Raw genomic sequence first — 15239 nt, forward strand, 5'->3', positions numbered from 1 at the left:
TTGCTCTTCCTCACAGGCACTTCATTGCAGCTGGCAGGAATGGCATGGCTTCGTGGCATGTAGAGGGACTGCACTGCTGCCTGTAAGATGTTTGAAGGGTACCATGCTGAGAATCGCCATGAGCCCCTTTGTTGTCTGAGGCAAACGTACGTTGTGCTGCTGGTACTGTGTCATCTCCTGAGCCTGCCAAGTGCACCATTCCACTTGGTGGAGGGAGGGGATCTTAGTACTACTACTTCACATTTAGAGATCTTACCTATCCATCTTGATAGTTAGTGTCATACCCAAGTTATTGATGCCTGTGTGTGAATGCACACAGATGTGTAGTGCTGAAAGGAAAAAAAAAATTGTCACAAATGACATCTTGCTTGACCATATTAACCTGGTAAACAGGCAAATGATGATTTTTCTTCCCTTCTGTCTTTACACTAAGGAATACTGATTCTTCCCATTTTGAATCATGAAGCAAACCTTGGGCAGAATTGCCTGAATGCCAAGATGACATCATGTTTAAGTGGCCTGTGTGTTGTTCTCAGTAAGGACCGTGTTTGGCAGTCGCTTCAGGAGATGACTGGCTTTTATAACAAGGTGTCTTCTCATAGAGCTCCTTAAATCCCAGGGCAGCCTAACACTGTGTTAGCACTTCCTCCATGGGTTTTTTTTCAGCCATGTAGTGATTTATAGCACAGGGCTTTTGGAATTAAAATCTCGTCAGCAACAGATTCAGAAACAAGACTTGATTTGAGACTTGGAGCAGTCATGTAGCTTTTTTTGGCCTGGACTCTTGCTGTGTACTGATAAGGATTTAGCAGGAGGCTCCAACCTGCTCATTGGTGTGAGCTGGTGTAGTGTGTGGTTTGATTTGGTGCCATCAAATACATCCAGGGCTGTGTGGCTCCTGTCTGTTCAGAGCATATTGTCTGCCACCTTTTAGACATGATTTTTAGGTGCTCAAGGAGCCAGCTGAGAAGAGGATTTGGAGCAGTTTGTTTAGTTGGTCTGTCTATTAGGTGCGTGGAAATGTCTGTGGGAGAAAACTTGCTCCTCCTTCTTGTGCAGAAAATGCAAATGTGATCACAAATCCGATTAGGTCTTCTTGCAATGCCTGTTAGGGCTTGTGAGTGTTCATGATGGGTAAAGTCATGAGAAATCCCTTGCATGACTGTCATGCCTACTTCAGTTTAAGTTTGTTCATGTCTCTGAATCAGTCCTGTTCAGAACACAGTTGTCTGTGCTCTGGGCAGACTGCTGAAACCACTGACCTAACCCTGCATTGGGAGGGGTTTGCCCCTGAAATGCTGATCACAGAAGTAGGCAAATCAGAGAACTGTTGCCTACATACAGAAAAAATTCTCCCTCTTCTTCTAGAAGTGTTATCAAGGTTTCTAACTTTTAATCTTAATGGAAAAAGGCAATGCTTCCTTTTTAAAAAGCTTTGATTTTACCTGTTGTTCAGTGAGAAGAATCATGCTGACAAATAAAGGAAGAGAGGCCTGTTCTTCCTCACGTGTGGCAAAGCCTGAAATCTTTCCCAACACACCTTCTCCCTCTGTAAAGCTGAAGGGAATGGTAAATTCTGGCCTATCTCTTTGCCTAGTGCTAACTTTCATAAGGGACTCCTGAGGTTAACATTTGAGATTCATACTTGTGGATGGTCCCTATCAGTCATGCTTATCTCCTTTGCTTAGACAAAGCCTTTAGAAAATTTCTCCCTTCAAGAATGAAGGTGAAATCTTCATCTCTTTTTCCTTTGCTCTGCTGGGGGGATAGAGCAGTGCTGATCCTTCTGTTGGAGACCTGCACAAGAGAGCAAGGTGACTAGCAGCAAGAAATCATTGTGCCATTCAGGTGAATGTGGTGTGCCTGCACCCTAAATTCTGACTTCAGAGGCAGGAAATTAGCGTGACAGGGATGCTAGTAAAATATGTGAGCTGTGCTCTCCTGGCACTTCAAAGGAGACTGCAGAGCATGGGGTCTCTAGGCTGTTGGATCAGGGATCACTGCTTTTTAGTGGGAGTAGTCCTGGGAGCTGGCTGCCAGAGGTTGTTCTCGCAGTGCTGTAGAGTAGGGGGAGTTCCAGGGAACAGGGCAGAAGTATGCAGGCATAGAAGCACTGAATAGTTGAAGGTCAGGTCTCTTTTTCTAGCATAGCAAACTGTTTATCAACTGCATGATTAGTCATCCTGTCTGTTTTCCCAGTTTATAGCTGAGTTACCCTTTCTCTTGTCAGGTCAATTTCACAGTCATGTTAAAACACTTAAAACATTCTCAGAGTGGCAAATAGGTAACTTAGTCTGTGAACGATAATCAAGCAACAGTTTCCTAGTTTGATGTTTTTGTTTGCCTAGGTGTCTGAGCATAGTTTTGTGCTTTTTCAGTTCAAAAGCCTTTCTCTCACTTGTCCCCAGAGGCAAACACTGTGCTCATTGCTTGGACTCTTCATGCCAGGTTGGTGTCCAGGTATGGCATGGCTGTTTTATTCCCCTTGCTCTCTCTTTTTTTTTTTTTTTTTTTTGGTTCAGATCTCCTGAGCCCCAAATTTTTCAGGATCACAGTAGTCCCACACAGGGAATGTTAGTGCTTATTAGCCAGCCATTTTAATAAGGACTACAATTGGTGTTTTCAGTGTGCCTGCAACAATTGCTGTTCATAGGTTTTGGGTCTTGAAGAATCTGGGACATTTGCAGGTTATGTTTGAGTAAAGTGAGCTATAGAAAGTTTTTATAGCTCATAGTGATTTGTCTGCTTAAAGTATATGGTGCTCTTTTTTTGCTTTTTTCTCCAATACCAAATTACAGTGTGGACAAAAATCCTAATTAGAGAACCAGGCTATAAAAAGAAAAAGCAGTTTTCCTTTGACTTGCTTTCCCAGGCTGCAAGTATGGGTCATGTCCCATGTTGTAAACTGACGTGGCTCTTTTGGCTTCATTAGTACAGTAGTGATTTACATCAACTGATGCTTTGAGCATGAGGATTTGTTCAGTCAGCTGTAACTGATACCAGACATACACAGAACTCCCTGTGGAAGGTGCCTGCTGCTGTGGAAGGGATAGATGTCTCAAAGACCTTAGAACAACGCAGAAACTTCAGGATGTATTTGGCTTGCTCCATAATAACTTCTGCATTTTAGCCAAGACCTGCATCAAGGAAAAGCTTATCTGATGATGCTGATCATGTTTTCCAAGACTGTTTGGTCTGGGTCTGACTTAAACTACAGCACTTGAAACAATCTCTTGTATACTGCAGAAATATTTAAGTGTAAACTATGAATTCAAGCAGAAACATAAACCAGAAAGACTGAAAGGAGTTAGTATTGCGTACTGTGAATGCATTACATTATTTCTTGTATGATTAAATGAAATGAAATTATTATCAAATCTTGCTGTAATGCCTGTCTCACAGAGGCACAGTATGTGTTCAAACTGATCTGTATTGGAGCACCTTAAATAGAATGGAATAAATAGCAGAATTATAATGAATTCTTCATTGTAAATCTGCCTCAAATGACTCCTTTGTGTGGAAGGGGGGATATAAGGATGTTTGTGGACGTCTACCAAGCAAAAGAGATTTGAGAATTTTTCTTTTACCTCTTGGGGTGTGTTCACCCTAGAAAGTTCAGAAACTCAAGGAAGTTGAGTTCTGAAAGTTCTGAAACTCAGCAAAATGAGCAAGCTGATCACCCTGTAAGTACTCTGTGCAGTGCTGGTTTTCCAAGGTTTCTTTTTTTCCAAGTGTTGTGTCTAGGTCCAAGTATAGCAAGCAAAGTGAGCAGAGTGGTTAACTGAGCACACCACTGTAAATCCAGGCTAATGATTCTGATTCTGATACTTGGAGAACTGGTGAAGGCTGCTGATGACCAGACCATCACTTCCTACAGGGTCAGCAGGGTTTTTAGTGTTTGCATGGGCAGTAACAGAAAGTCTGCTGTAGCTCAAGTTGCAAAGGAGGTGGGAGAGGTGGTGCACAGCCTATCTGGTCTCATCCTGATGCCAGACTGAGGTCAAATGAACTGACCTGAGAAGCCTTTCTGTTTTGTCCACAACAGGAGGTATGTTCTGATTCCATAAAAATAACAAAAAATTAATTAATGTGGGGGCACTTTGTCAATCCTAAAGCAAATTCTAGATGAAATTCACAATCTTTCCATCAGTAAAGTTATTTTTAAAACTTTCTGAAGGTTTAAATGGTTTCATTATAAGGGTCCTGCAAGCAGGAGACAGATGAAGCACTGAAGGGTCAGGTGACAAATTTGTATCTCAGGTTAAGTTTGTCAAGTGTTACACTTGCAGAAAAATGAAAGGCAAAAAGAATCTGAGCAAGCTGAAAAGCATTCTAATAGCCAATACACTAAATTACACTCCACAGCAAAATGGAGTAGGGCCTTACATCATAAATTAGTAATTAACTGCAGCTGTTAATTGACATGGATGGAAGTTAGAGAAGGCTGATGACTTCTGATACCTGTGTTGTCTTGCATTTTGCAACCTGGAAAACTGATAGTGTGTAAAAAGCCATCAAGTAGCACCTTCAGAAATTTGATATAAGTGTATTTTCTTTTGTAGTTATATTTTTTAATAATGCATTACTGTTACAGTAAACCAGTACTGAACACCAGTCATTGCTTTCCTCCTTCAGTGGTTAGAACTGCTGTCTACCATCAGTTCTCACTAAAAGCTTGATCCAAAACCAACAGGGGAAAAATGTGCGTTTACCTGGTTGGGTTTTGGATTTGGCTTGTTTTACTGTAAAGATTGGAAGATGCTGTTTTTCTCCAACTGCATACAGTGACTAATGTATTTAAACTGCTGTGCCATGCAATATATTTGTGCATGTTCAGAAGCAGTTCATAACTCTGCAATTTGTTATTTACCTGGCAAAGTTTTGTGCAGCTCTAAGTACCAGCATCTGTGCTTGGCTTTCTTTTATTATAAAATCAGAGCAATCACACTCTGTTTTAAAATAAAAATGTGCTAATGGGAATCATGCCCAGGTCTGCCTGAAAAACCGGTGGTGGGTTGTTTTATTGTCTTTCATACTCTGAGCAGATAATCCCCAGGAATGGTTGCTGGCTGTCTAACCACATGTGTTAAACACAAAATCTGGCTTTCAGGCAGCAGCTATTTCCAGCTACCTAAAACTTTTAACTGTCTACTCAGCCTTCTAGAGTGGGTACAGTTGGAAAAGTTTGAGTTCAATTATTTCACATCTTCTTTTTGGTTCTTCAGTAACTGTCCTGTTTGTTTTGCAGCACAGACATTGACTTTGTTTTCTCAAAATGTTGTAGTTCTAAACAAGAACAATGTGATTTGTCAAAGGTATTTGATATATTAAATAACACAGCAGGTTGCAGCACATATTAAGGGAAAATACTGAACTCCTTCTGGTCTTCCTTTTGGTTGAGCTGAGCACATTTTCACACTGGTCTTTTAGGAGTCTGAGGGAATAGAATAAATTTTATTGAAGTGGAGAGAAGGTGACTTGAGGTCTTCAGTTTATCTGCCCCAAAGGAGGGTGGGAGGGTGAAGAAGAAACTCTGCTGACACTCGGTGTAGCTCATGGGTGCACTGGAGGATGTGGCTCTGCTGTTGGTCTGTCTGTCCCAAGGCTGCTTCCCTGTGTCCTCTGCTCTGGCACTTAAAGTGACCAGTGGCTGAGCTCCCTGAGCCAGCTCTTTGGCAGAAAACAAGTTGCTTCAGTGGGGAGCTAGCATTGGATAGGCTGATTTAAAGCAGCTGAACACTGCCATGAAGTCTGTGTTTCCTGGCCGGAAGAACTTGTCTGCTTCTAGCCTTTGGAGGTGTGCAGTTCCACTGGATTTGGAAAGGAGGCAAAGCATCTTGTCTTTGCTTTGACAAGATTAGAGGATGGTGGCAAATTTCGTGCTAGTATATAGGAATTGCTGTTAGGCTTATATGAAATCCTTTCATGACTTTCTTCAGAAACATTTCTGGTTTTGAGCTTGGAGGGGTCTTTGAAAGCTTGTCAAGCCAAGTAATCTTTGTCCTACTCGAGTACTTTGATATTTGAAGATAAGTAAAATGCAGCTGTTTGTTCCAGTGAAGTCTGGCAACAAATTACTGTAACTTCTCTGTTCCACCTTTCATGTGCAAATGATGAGACTGAGTAATCATTCTACTGGTTTATTAAGCAACTTTAAAAACATAAAGTTTTTAATCTGGCTTGTCAGACATAAACAAAAAATGGGCTTGGATTTTGTTGCTTGCTTGGTTAGTGATACCTGGTGGCTGAGCAGAGCCAGTGTGTGGCTGCTTCTTTCCCTCTCCTCAAAAACTCCATTTGTAGAGTATGAGAATATTTGATTTTCATCATCAGTTACTTTCAATTGCAACCAGAACAGCTGCTAAGGAAGCATTTCAGTGAAAGAGGGATGGAAATAGCATACCCTACAGCCAGGCTTTGTGGAGTTGGTCGATAGCTGATAGTGGGAACTGTTGCAGAAATATGTGCTGCATAAATATTTGTAGTTGCAGTGTACAGTAATCACAGAACAGAAGCCTGGCAAAAACAGCAAACAGTCATTGCACTTCCGTGTTAAAGCTACATGGCATTTGTTTTCAGTTTCCAAGTTTAATAACTTAATAATAACTGCACATAACCAACTATATTAAGAATAAAACTAGACTTTCACAGTCTGAAAAATTGCATCAAGCTAATACCAGCACCACGCACTGTGCTGAATTTAGGCTAAAGAAACTTGTTTACAGTGGGAACTCATGCAGCCTTTAGTAGAAGCCTCTCCTCAACTCCATGCCTAGCTTCAGTTCCTAACCCACGTAAGAATGAGCAAATAAACACTCTTCTGTCCCTCCAAACTTCTGTTTGTTGTGTTATAGTTGTGGATTGCTGCCCTAAAAGTAGTTAAAAGAAACAAAATAAAAGAACTTCCCAATTAGGTATTCTCACAGATAGTCTCAAGTAATGGTATTTCTTGTTTCCTTCCTTGGTTTGATGCTTTTTCTTTAAGATAGTGAAGCTACTCTGACAGGTGGCTTGGTGAGGAAGACTTGTCAAATGACCCACCTCTGTTATGGTCCCTGTATGAGGGGAATTTTCCACTATTTACCTTTTCTTACCTTAGTAGTCAAAACAAGAGATTCTGTTTCCTGCTCATGGCTCAGGTTTTTTCCTGTTGGGCCTAATTGTCATTTCCTTTCCGTGAGTGATGGGAACAAGTACAATGTGCAGATAATAATAAAGAGTGGACAGTCTCTTCTTTGACGCTGGATTTTACCTGACAAGACCTCACAAGCTTGAAGTAGCTTTCACGTAGCACATGAAGGTAGATAGCACAGTGCAAATACAAATATTAACTCAAGATTCAGGCTTTCAGGAATAGGTTTTCTGCTGAAGTTTTGAGTGTTCTAAACCCTTAAGTACATTAAAGATCTTAGGACAACTTAACTGGTAGACTCTTGCACTGAAAACAAGCATGCAGTGAAGGATATTTCTGCTAGGTGGTTTTGGTAAGCATTAAAAAATTAACTTCAAATATAGTTCAACAAATATAACTCCACTCAAACTATTTTTTTAAGTGAATGAAACCTCTTGTCTTCAGTCTGCCTGTGTTGTTTCAAATTAGAATGGGTCAGTGTTAATACTGCATAAGAACTCTGGGTATTTTTCAGCTTCAAGAGAGAAAGCAGTTTGGGGGAAGTTGAAAGAACCCTTTCTTGAACCTGCCCCTGATGATGATCTCCTTGGATCTTATTTTTTCCTCTGCGCTATGTTTAGAGTAGTAAAGAATCCTGTGGGAATATTAAGGAAACTATTAACCTAGAAAACTTCACTGTTGTTCTTGCTCTTCAGGCCCCTGCCATATGCTGATATTAAGTAACCTCTAAAAGCTCCACATGAATAACGTCCGCACCACTTATCTCCCCTGCCACCCCGAATTTTCTTGTAGTTTTTCTCTTCTGCTTTTTTCTCCCCTGTTTTTGCCTTTGCTTCCTCTCAGCTGTTGGCTTTCTACTCCTTGCCTCAACTTTTTAATTGCTCTGTGATGCTGGTGCTCCCTGGGCAGGAGAATGTGTTAGGTGGAAGCGCACAGGTGCTGGTGTTGCTTTACTCCCAGCACTAGAAAAGAGACTTGGACGGCAGTGACAGAACAGGTGTGGAAGTAATAGCGAGGAGAATTGGCCTTCTGCTACGAGTCTTGAACCAGTTCGTTTTCTTCTCTGATTATCCCTTTGCATTAGAAATAACAGATTACTTGAGAATTTTTTTAAAAAATGAAGCTGTAAAGTTTTGAAGAAAAAGTATTATTTAATTGGAATTGATTTAGAAACAAAAAATCCTGTACTGCCTGATGTCTTTGGAAATCACCTGGAATTCAGTGGAGTTGGGGAAAAGCTCCGTCTGCAAGGGCAATGCAAGGCTGCCCAGCTGCTGGTAGTGGCGAGCTGTGAGCCAGCCTTTCCGCCTCTTCAGCTGCTCTAGGTGAACACAACTGCTTCCTTCAAAGCTGAGTTACCAGCTGGGATTTGAAAAGGGCTATAATTTATAAGAAGGGCTAAAGCTGTTTCCCTCGTCCCTAGACGCCTTGAAGGTGTCCTAGGAGGAGTTCTGTTAGTTATGGCCTCAGGATGGACACTGGTGGCAACCCATTTTTTCACTTTATTAGCCTGGTTTGTTATGGCTTTGTTTTCATTCTGCCAAGCAATTTGGTAGTTTTAATAGTATGATGCAGTGATTTTGTATACAAAATAATGTAATCTCTACGTTTTTGCTCTTGTGTGCTTACTAAGGTCTAGTTTGAAATGCAGCTGACATGAGTAAAGGGGAGGAAAACCCGTTGCATTAACAAAACACATTGTGTTAATCAGAAAACCATGAAGTTTCTTGCAGCTTTCAGGAAAGGAGAAATTCTTTCTGACTCTGAGTGAATCAATTAATGCTTTATAATAGAGCCCATAAATATCTCCTAGGGTAGTGCCTTTGAGGCTAATAAAAATTAAAAATGGAGCCTCCTAAGCTTTTATTCCTTGAAGCAGCATGATTCTAACATGCCTTATCCTTTGTTGAGGGGGTGGGGGGGGGGAAGTATAAGACATTTGGAGTACAGCATGCAACAAAGACATGTTAAAAATTTTGTTTCAGAACGGTTCTTAGCTGAAACAAAGAATATCAATAGCGGGAGGGGTGTTTGTGTCTGCATTATTCTTCAGTCACTTAAAAGTGTACTGAGCACTGGTGCAACGTACTCATTGCATTTTAAAATCCCTGCGTGTTGGAGAGGAGAAGGGAGTCTCAGGGAGGTCGGAGAGTCAACATTTGTCCATCGAATCCTGGTAAAGGACTTATCTGTACTGCTTACAAAACGTGAGGTGCTTGTTTCCAGTGTTAAACTGAACTTGGGTCATACAGTGCTATGGTTCAAAAGTTGCTTCTTCATCCATGAGGTTCTCTAATGAGGGAGTTACTTTTCTGTATGGCTAACCACGTGATGTCTCCATTTATCAGCTTGTACCCAAAAGTATCCCAAATGTTTGCCCTGGGTAGAAAATAATAGAGGGCCAACAGTGCTGACAACGATCTGCTAGTGAGCTTAACATGTGCATGGGTGACTGCAAATGCTAATACTGGTCGTGATTTTCACTAGATCTGGCTAACACTTCTTGTGTAAATAGACCAAGCCCAAAGGCACATCAGATTACTTTTTTTTAGTTGATTTCAGTAGTTGTGTGGCTGGTGCCTTTCTGACCTCATCAAGGTATCTGTGCTTGTAATGGGCTCTGACTCTGAAAAACAGGAAACTTTTTTGTTTAACTTAGTCTTCTGCTCGGGTCTCTTGCCTTTTGCTTGTGGATGCAAAGGTGCTGTTGATAGTATTGTGGAATTTCCCCTTCCCTGTTTTTTTGGCTGACTTCAAAAGCAACGTGACAGCATTACCTGGCAGCTTTTGTCACCCATGTGTAGAGTTAACATTTCTTGCCCTGAAGGAGGGGAATTGAATAGCTGTCTGCAGGCTGTCCTGAGGGTCCCAACCTGTCCCCTAGAAGAACACTTGTTCCCTGTACTGTATTTTGCTTAAAGTGGGATTTAACTTCTCCTTCCTTGATGTACTTGGCTACCATACTATAGCACTTCCACGCAGTTTCCAGTCTCCTGGCAGGGGACATGCTGAGTAAGAAGGAGTGTGGTGCCTTTGGGTGTAATAGAGGGTCTGTGCTGGAGGCTGTTCTTTGCTGTACACTGCTCTCTGTTGTACAGGCGCTGCTGGGCACTCTGGGGTGCTCCTCTTTAAGCTCATCTCACAGACACGCCATGCCACCTAGAAGGGTTGGAGAGAAGAGAGAGGGGGAGCTCTGGGAGAAGCTGCAGACTGGATATCTTGTTGTGATTTAACATGTTCTGCTGTGGGCAGAGTGGCTTGGCAGTACCTCAGAACCCATCTCCAGTCTCTGAAACATTCCCAGAAGCAGCTGGCCACAGGAGCCAGCTTACAGGGTGCAGATCACAGGAAACAGCTTGCCACAACAGACTCATCTTCCTTTGCTCAGATGACCCCTCAGCAAGGGTACGTGTCATCTGCATCAACTCTGGCAAGTGCACAGTGGTGGTGAGCAAGAGAAAGGATATTGTTGGAAGTGTGTGCCAAGCCCTATCTTACAGTGGACTTCACCAGTGTTGATCACCAGACCATGTGCAGAGCATCCCTGCAGCTAGTTTGTCCTGCCTCTGGATGCCTGGAATAATAATTTCCCTGGGTGGATTTTTTTAGCACTGTACCTCATTCAGTCCCAGTTCAGCTGGTAAGTGACAGCAATGTCCCACACCCTTCCTCTCACCAGTTGCATCCTGACATCCCAGAGCTGTATTGCATCATGAGGAAGTTCTGGAGCTGCAGAGTGTGGTCCAGGTGCCTTTCTACCATGATGGGTGTCATACAGTGTGTGGGTAGCACGCTCCTGAGTCTTGTTGGTCTGGTTTATGGGTGTGTGCTTTTCTTGGAAAATTGAAATTCCTAGCACCATCTGTCTTCAGAAATGTTATTGCCTCTGTTTCAGACCACTTCAGTTCCATGTAGATGTCCCAAGAGAACTGAAAGAGATCCGTGTGATGAAGATGCTTATGTATGTGCATCAGCAGCAGCAGTGAGAGAACCTGCTAGTGTAACCCGGGTTAGCCAGGCTGCTTGCCAGCATCTTGCTGAATGGTACCTTTCCATGGTGGCTCTCACAACTGGTGGGAACTGAACAATTCCAGCAAAACAGGTCTCCCTGCCTTAGAGACCTCCTGGCACTACCAGGCACATCAGTGTCAGTAACATAAATTGCTGGATAGCTGCTTGCACGTGGAAGTAACAAGCAGAGGTTGCATCCCTGCTCAGGAGGGATCACTGTGGAGGGCAAGCTGCTGGAAGTATTTCAGGGGTTGTGCTGAGATCCAAAGATCTGAGAAGGTGTCTTGCTACAGTCCTGTGTCTGTAAGGTCCACAAAGGCTCTGGCATGGCCTTGCCTCCCTCCTGCATGATAGGGCTGTGTCAACTCTGCCATGCAGTTATGGGGTCTCTGTCCCTGCTCATTGCAGGGGGGTTGGACTAGATGACCTTTAAAGCTACCTTCCAACCCAAACTACTCTGTGATTACTCACATTTGGTTCCTGCTGTCTTGCTGAGACATTGTTCCCTGGCTCTTAGTGTTTGTACTGTTTCAAGGCAAACATAAGATTTGCTTATGTTATTAGCTTTCATGCAGCCTAAAATAAATCAGGAATGCTTGTTATTGCATGCAGTGAACCCTGTCCTGTTGGACAGGGTGTTTGACTACAGCACACGTGGATGGGCTCTGTGAGCTGATCCAGGGGTTGGTGCACTTTGGTGCAGAGCTAAGGGCAGAGTTCAGGATCAAAGGGGAAGTCTTGTCCCTGTTCAGGAGCAGTCTGGGTCTCTTTGGGCTCACATGGCAACTAGCTTCCAGCTGTGCACTTGGCTGCTTCGTTAGTTTGTGGGAAGTCTGATGGTTCTGAGATTGCTGTCTTCATGTTTCAGATGTCCTCCAGAACCCACCTCCCACAAACACAAAGTTCTAGTGAAATTCAAAGTGCAGGGGAAGAGAGAACACACAGGAAATATCTATGGGAAAGATGAGGGGAAGAAAACTGGAGGAAAAAACAAAAGGCAGAACCTCATTGGTTTTAAAAATAAAAACTTCTGTTCCAAATTCACGTATTTTATCTGCAAAACTTTGCTTCCTAGATCTTTTGCCTAAAGACTTTTTCTTAATGTAGTTAAAACATGAATAAATTCAAAACAAATAATCATCTTAACTCTACAGTACTGAGCATTCTCAACCAACTGGCTTGAAAATACAAGTGTAGAAACAGTAGCTGCTCTGAACAGCAATTTGAGAGGCTTAGGTAGCTGATATCCCCCAATCTGTCTAGAATGGCTTTGGAGAAGCCCTATCAAGGAGGACATCACAAGGAGGCTGGATGTTGAATTTGGGTAGTAAAGTACAGTGTACAGTTCAAGCATTTTATCAGTGTCAGTGGCACTGAAAATATTGGCATTTGGAAGGAACAGAGTGGTTGTAATAATTGGCTACACTTGTTGTTTGTATCTAAATCTCAAATCAGTCTTTGGCAGCTTGAATGTCAGTAAAATAAAGTTCTTTTGTAAGGAGGTGTGGAAGAGTAGAGCTCCTGAAACACAGCCCCTGAAGTTGCTTGCAGTGTAGAGCTTCTGTACAGAGCTTTCTTTTTTGCTCTTCAGTGGTGCTTCTTTTGGAAACCGAGGGTGGGTGACGGATGATTGCCAAGCTGCCAGTTCACACAAGTGGTGTGTCTGCCAGGGTGGTGGCACAGTCACTGCCACCAGCCACTCCTGAATAATGTAATCATTTCCATGATAAAGCACATGAGCTTTTGCAACTTGCAGAATCCTGCTTTCCCAACAGCCGGAGGTGGGTACGCTTCTTTTTTCTCCTCTTGTGATGTATAAGTTGTATACCTCTTTATCATCCCAGTAGGAGCTGGGTGAACAGCTTTTGCACTGGTTTGATAAGATTTTATTGAGGACAACAATCATGGGACTTAGGTCCCGTGCAACTTAGTTGTTTTTAACGATGGGGGAAAAAACTAAGGAGTTTAGGTCTGTTGTCTAGTGCACCTTCAACTGGGAATCTACGTCAGCTGGGAAGTAATTGCCAGCTAATAGTTTTAAAATGGTTATGATGAGTAATCTGCTGTATACGCATGTATACATTTCTGAGTGGTTTACTTCGATTAAAAGAACTGTCAAATGCACAACTCCACAATTAAAAAAAACCACGTGTTTCCTGTCTGTCATTTTCTCCATGTCTCTGCAAACACCAGCATGATACCACTGCTACACTCTGCTGCTCTTTATTTGTACTCTGATTCCCAGCCCTCCCAAGGGGGCAATGACCATTAGCAATCTGAATAGGCAGCAACCCAGGACCTTTGGAGGATGGTGAGGTTCAAAGCTGATGGGCCAGATTCAATTAAAGCCCTATAAAGACTCCAAGGAGAAGAGTTGTTCCTCCAGATTGGGTTAGAAGATTCTGACTCCTCATATTTGAAGATGGTTGTGTCTGACCGACCAGAGGGTCTGATGTGACCAATGCAAGACAAAATCTCTTATGTCTGTGGGAACTCTCTGGCCCAGCAGGTGTGTAAATTGAGGGCTGTTAAACAGCTTCTTCTCTTCAGACGAGGCATGTTTGTATGTTTTCAAAGCAAAAGATGGAGTTTAAAGGGAAGTCTGCAACCACAGTCATCTTCCTCATGGTCATCTCTGTGTGCATTCCTCTGGAATTGCTAAATATGGTATGTTATGCCTGTAGTTTAAGTACAGATTTACAGGAAGGAAGGGAGTTTTATTTCAACTGTTTTGAAACTGTGTGGTAGAATCGTTTTTGTATTGAAATATATTTGCAAGAAGTCTTGGGCATGTTACTCCCTGTGATCTTTGTGTGGCAGAAATTGGAGAGAAACATCACTTCATACATCCATTCAGTAACTTTTTCTGCCAGGCCCTCTTTGAAATGAGGAATTTTCAGTATTAAAAAAGAAACAAACCCCAACCAACCAGACCTAACAGTGGTTGGTTTTTTATTTTGTACGTTGACTACCTTCTGCAACTGCTGGGAGGTGTTACATGTCCAGTTTTATTACCTCAGCATAAGTTGGGTAAACAACTCCTGTGCTAGCGTGACACATTTCAAGCAGTCAAAAGCTGCTTCAGAGCACATCACTTCTATAGGTAGGGAGAGGAGCTGTGCTGTGGGTGTGTTGTCTCGTGTTCCTGTATTATCTCTGAGAGGCAGGTGAGATACCGGCTCCGTAAATAACAACTCTGGTCTTAAGCAAGCGTTTCATAATGAAGTTATTTGACTCATCAGCTACTGGGAATAGCCCAGGTTCATTTTGCTCATGGGGAAACGGGGCTCCATGGGAGAGGCTTTGTGACGGCTTAGCACAATTCTCTGCCTGCAACTGCATTTAGTCTGTGTTTTCTCTTGTGGCTGGAATGCAGTGTGGTGGTAAATTGGTTAAGCTTGGGGCATGAGGTCCTCTCCTAGGCTGCTTGTGCAGCTCCATGGTTCTTTTGCAGAAAAAGGAGAAAGAGACCTTATTTTGGAGTGCTGCCACTGTGTCTGCTGAATCATGACCATGAAAACTGCTGAAGGGGGTCTGTGCTAAATAACAAGTGTTGTATGCCAGTGGTTATTTTTGGTGGTTTCAATTACAATCCTCGTTTCTCCAAGAACCACACTGGTGTTTGTGTAAAGGGATGCTGAACAGCAACAGCAAAGCCATTGAGTACCAGAGCCAAATCTGAAGAAGAGTGGACACGTTTGCAGCAATGTGCCTGCTCTTCTCAGCTGTTCCACCCTGTGACCCTCAGCCTCTTCCTTGTGTAAACATAGATGGAAACAGTCAGGGACATCTGTATTTAGGAGCAATATCAGGAGCTTAGCTGGGAAGAGGGAGCACAGAGGATGGAGCAGTTGTTGGACTATTCAGGTTTTATCTCAGTGGGAAAGTATGAATGCATTTAATATTGTATTTGCTGGCTGGAACCCAGCACTGACCACAGTGCCTGCTGATGCTGCAGGGATTGCTTTGGATGGAGGAAGGAAGAATACTTCAGGAGCTTATTAGTAGGTTGAGAAGAGCAATATTCTTTCTTTCCTTTCACTTTTCTCTTTTTGTTTTTCTTGTTTTTTTTTTTCCTGTTCTTTCAGCAACACTC

General features: G+C 42.6%; 1 protein-coding gene across 1 annotated transcript in view; it reads left to right on the forward strand.

The window, feature by feature from the left end:
- The window catches only part of PARD6G (par-6 family cell polarity regulator gamma), a 65395-nt gene that overhangs the window by 13341 nt on the left and 36815 nt on the right, over positions 1–15239 (forward strand). The window lies entirely within an intron of this gene.

This window comes from Chamaea fasciata, unplaced genomic scaffold (genome assembly GCF_029207755.1).
Source record: "Chamaea fasciata isolate MVZ Bird 193981 ecotype frontalis unplaced genomic scaffold, bChaFas1.0.hap1 SCAF_1, whole genome shotgun sequence".
In the NCBI taxonomy this organism is placed as follows: Eukaryota; Metazoa; Chordata; class Aves; order Passeriformes; family Sylviidae; genus Chamaea; species Chamaea fasciata.